General features: G+C 35.9%; 1 long non-coding RNA gene across 1 annotated transcript; it reads left to right on the forward strand.

Moving 5' to 3' along the window:
• Positions 1-2,108: 2,108 nt before the first annotated feature.
• Positions 2,109-4,451, forward strand: LOC110682681. Its single transcript, XR_002503434.1, has 4 exons — positions 2,109-2,234; positions 2,313-2,388; positions 2,594-2,698; positions 3,522-4,451. It is a non-coding gene; the product is annotated as an uncharacterized LOC110682681 (long non-coding RNA).
• Positions 4,452-5,170: the final 719 nt, after the last annotated feature.

A 5,170-nucleotide genomic window follows, 5' to 3' on the forward strand; every position in this document is an offset into this window, starting at 1 on the left:
GCACACATCATTGAATGACTCATATGTACTCAATTCAATCTTCCTAGAAATAGTGCGATTTAGACCTTTAAGGAACCTAGCAATCCTCAATGGTTCTTTTTCATCCAAATCACAAAGAGAGGTTAGTTTATCAAATTCAGCAATATATTCATTAACACTCTTAGTACCTTGTACCAACATAGTGAGTCTCACATATAGAGTTTGTTCGAAATCATGTGGAAGATATTTAGAACGCATTTTCCTTTTCAAAACCGTCCAAGTCTTGATTTTTTCTTTTCCTTCCCTAGCACGTCGTGCTTTCAAATTATCGAACCAAATTCCCGCATTCTTAGTGAGTCTAATATAAGCAATCTTGAAACGTTGGGAATCATCAAAACCCTTATAATCTGAAATTTTCTCTAATTGTCTCGCCCACTCAAGAAAATCTTCGGGGCTTCCTAGACCCGTAAAATCATCAAGCTTGATACCTTTATCATCAATCTTATTCTTATTATGATTATCATCGTCACAACTAGAAGCATCACTATCACTATCATCACGTTTTTTTCTTTTTCTTTTTATCAAGTAAAAGCTTTGAAAACGCATCAAAACGCGCCTCCGTTTGATCTTGTAAACGTGCAATTTCGTTCATGATTTTGCTCAAGGCGTCCTCCATGATTATAAGATAAAAACAGTCCTAATGGGACCCTACCCTCACAGGTAATTCCCACAAAAGATCACAGCACAACTTCGAATAAAAACGCACACACAAAAACAAGAAGCAATAACTCGGACCAAACTGACACCGTTGCGGAAAACAGTCCAATTTAATAGCAAACGACAACCAAAAATTCTGAAATATTACAGGTAGAAAGTAGACAAAATTTCGCCCAAAATAAAAAAAAGAATCGCCTCAAAAGACCTCGTAACGAAGGAGAACGAGCCCTCTGAAGATGACAGAAAACCGGAAATCCGAGAACGAGTGCGCCTTGTAAGAACGAGTTGTGGAACGATCAAAATCTCCCCAAATCTGATACCAATTTGATGTGGATTTAAACCCCTTAACTTAGTAAAGAGTCCAAACTCACACAATTAAAATAAGTCTTCGAAATTCTTTGTAGAAATCGAACAACTTAAAGATAGCAAACCGGATATGACCTTGAAAGCGACCACTCCTGGAACGAATTCAACGCCTCTCAAACTACCTAGACCACTCTTGGAACTAAGTATTTTGAAGAACAAAACTTAGACTACTCCTAGAACTAAGTGTTGCCCGAACTAATTATCAAAACAACTCCTTGAATTGAAAACTAATGAAAGAGATTGTAAGCAATTAAGCTAAACAATAAACTTGAATTTTAATGATTTTCGAATGTTATTGAAAAATAACGAAAATTACATTATTTATAGGCTAAGCTACTGAATTCTATGTCTAATAAAACTAGGATAAAACCCTAGCCTTGATCCCCAAGTATCCTAGATAGAATAGGAAAACCAATTCTAATGGAACTAGGAAACTAGTAATAAGACTAGTTCTAATTAACCTAAAACTTCTTAAAACAATTCCTAATTGACTTAGAAATTATTTTAAACTAAAATAACATAAATTAAGAAGAAACCTAATTGCTTAAACCAAGAAAAAACCTTTCAAGTGAAAGGTAAAAACTTATAAGCAAAAACTCTAGAAAAACCTAAGTTAAGAAAATCTTTCTTCTCGTATTGCCGCCGAACCACCACCTCACGCGCGCCGCCACCACTGACACTCGCCCCACCGCCTTGTAGCTGGACTCAGGCCGGAGCTAGGGAGCCGGCGCGTGGCACCCAGATCGGCGCGTCGCCGCCGCTGCCGTGTCGGAACCCAACTGGTCCTTGACTTCTTTTCAATGGCTGCGCATGTTACCCATTCTTGATTCTTCACTCCAAGCTTGAATCCTATTGGACTTAAAACCAATATGATTGGCTCTTCAAAAGAATTTCCCTCTTGATTCACATCAATTTGAGATAATCTTAAACTATCATGATATGGTTTTTAAAAAAATTAAGAAGTATTATTATGATATGGTCAATGGTGTTGTAGGAGCATCTTGTTTTAGGATATATAAGCCGGAGATGTGAAATGTGAACCACATAAGCTGTTCCGGATTATCAATTGCATAATCTTAAAGTCTCTAAGTCTCAACCCAAGTCTTTTTTTACCACGGAATGCTTTGCTCTTGAATTTGGTTGTCAATCACAGTGTCATGCAAATAGTAGAGGTTTGGCTAGCGGTTTTGTTAAATAAAAATAATGTAGGTTTTGTTGTATTCAACTCTTAATTTTGCTCTCTTTTGCAGGCCCTGGAAGAGAATACACAGGATAGACGCCTTGTGTCTCTGCTCGACAAATACCATGAGTCCCAATCTCCCAGAGGTATTTTCCTCATATTAAGAGATTAAGACTGCCTCACAGTTCATTCTCATTTTGATTAGCTTTAAAATAGCTAATCAAAGTTGAAACTAAATAAAACAAATAATTAATGGAAGAAGCACATAACTTTAACATCACCTTCAAGCCTTTTGTAAAGAAACACCTTGTTCATATCTTTTGCTGATTTCAAGTTCCTTATTTATTTTAGGTAAATTTGCTCGTGTTATATATAGGAAAGCTTTTATGGAGAAGAATATCATGTCAATGGCTCGTGAGTTGAAAAGTTTCGAGCAGAGCTTCTGAAAGTGGTAAGGTGAAGACATGGACTTGGAAACCGACTGAAAATCTTTTACCTAACATGCAGAACCATGATTCTCTTAACCTATCATGACTGCAGAGTGTTTTGACAGATATTATGTGTCTTGATCCTTGGTTTAGGTTGCTAATTACCTGATTGCATTATATATTACTTTAATCGTGTGTGAGTGTCTGTGCATTCGATCTGTAATTTATATGTTTGGATTATGTGTCATGGGGGTTAGAAATCGTATTACTACATGTTGCTGCCTTTCCCTCTCCCCTGCCTGCCGTCGTAGTGTTTTCGCCCCTATCCATGGAGGGATGTAGGATTGTATTATATGACGAAAAGATGTCAAACGGAGACACTTTCATTTTTAGTTTTCTTAAACCTGTGAGGCAAATGGTTTTTTAGTTTTATTTTGACATAGGAGGCAAATTTATGAGTACACCTAGGGACTAGAATCAGACCCAATTTCACCCATACCAAATTGGCTTGATCCAACTTTGGGGTTTCCCAATTGTCTTGTTAGTCTTTATAGGGCAAGTCTTTCTACCAGGAAAGAGTTGTTATCCATTTTGTGAAGTACTTGCCCACTTTCTCTCTCTTGCTCTTTCATGGCTCTATTTGTAATTCAATACTTGGTTTAGAGTTACTTTCGTGGAAAAACCTATCATATGCCAGCTTATAAAATTGACTACCATCCTTTTTCTGAGTGTCATATATGCCTTATACAAATTGTTCCTTGGAGTGATCCAAGAATCTATATATATTGAACATTCTGGTTGATGACGTCCTATCTTGTCCTTAGCTGTCAAATCTTTTTTTATTTGTGTAGTGATTCAACAATCTATTGAACATCCTTGTTGATCTGCTGGTTGATCCTCGATGCTGCTTCTCGATGATACTGTTGCTCAATGGCAATGCTGCTACTACTCGTGTCGATCAAAAAATCATTTCAGGCTTATAACTGTCAACAATCTGAATATAATACTGTCAATAGCAAAATATGATTGTCATAGTGTTATACTGTTAATCAGTTGTAAAACTACTTAAGTTATAAGCATTATATGGTTCTCCTTGTTAAATACATTGTAGTTATCATATTTTATATTGTCATAAACAAAATTTTGATTGTCATAAGCAAAATTTTATTAATTGTTACTTATATTGCCTTAAGCGACAAAACGGCACGTTCTCATTGTAAAAAAAAACCTTGTAATTATATTTGGTTTTAATGATATCATAAAAAGTTTGTTAGTAATAATTTTTTCCCATTATGTGGCAAGATTTCTTAATAATATATGCCAATTTATGTTAGCTTAGTTATGATTATAAAATCCATATATGATTACTCATTATAATCCAACATAGTTATAATCCATTTACAAGAGCATATCTTAATTACCCTTGTAAAGAAGTCATCATAATTACCCTTCAAATCTTCATAAGTTGAGAAAGTAGTAATGGAGTGTAATACTCCATTTGATAATACATAACAAAGGAACGGGGGTCATTTACTCATTTAGTAACGGTGTAGGACCCAGACTACATTACAAAGCAGGATGCGGGTGGGACCAGAGCCAAAATAATAAAATACAAAAAAGGCAAGATAATAATAATAATAAAAAATAAAAAATAAAAAATAAATAAAAAAAAGAAAAAACAAAAGGATACGGTAATTGAAGGGGAAAAAAATTACCTCTTTTCTCTCTCCTTTGCCAATCTTTTCTCTTTGCCTCATTCCAGCTCTCTCCTTAAACTTGAAAATATAATGTCATTAGTTTGTTAGTCTTATTAGTCTAATTAGTTTGTTATATTATCATGTTTTTATTATATTGTCGTAAATTGCCTTATGAATGTCAACAATTTGAATACAATACTGTCATATTGTATTACTGTTATTCATTTGTAAAACTACTAAAGTCATAAGCATTATATGGTTCTCATTGTAAAATACATTGTAATTAAAATATTTATATCATCATAAACAAAATTTTGATTGTCATAAGCAAAATTATGATTGTCAATATAATGATTGTTATTCAAGAAAACTTAATTGTTACTTATATTGCCTTAAAAGTGCCTCTACTAGGAATTAAACTCCCAACCTCAAGACTAGAAGGCTATTGATTGAAAGACAATTCGTTCTCTCTCTAAAAACAGAAAGCTTTGTTCTCTCTCCTCCTCCAAGCAAGTCCCCTGCCGGAAACCTAGGTGCTCACCGGAGATCCGGCGCCGCAGCCGTTTCTCCGGTGAGTTTCCTCCTTCTTCCCCTTGTAATCCACCTTCGCCGCCCGTACTTTTGCCTCGCCGGCCTTATATCTTCCTTCGTCCCCTGTTGTCTTCTTCTTCGTCCCCGAGTTTACGGCGCCGCTGCGGTGTAGCTCCGGCCGTCATCCCCTTCTTCTCTCCCTCCTCTTTTCCCTTCTCTTTTCCCCATTCCGTTCTGCTGTGGGGCGTTTTCAACCCCAGCGCCGCGCATTT

This window comes from Chenopodium quinoa, unplaced genomic scaffold, assembly GCF_001683475.1.
Source record: "Chenopodium quinoa cultivar QQ74 unplaced genomic scaffold, ASM168347v1, whole genome shotgun sequence".
NCBI classification, from domain to species: Eukaryota; Viridiplantae; Streptophyta; class Magnoliopsida; order Caryophyllales; family Amaranthaceae; genus Chenopodium; species Chenopodium quinoa.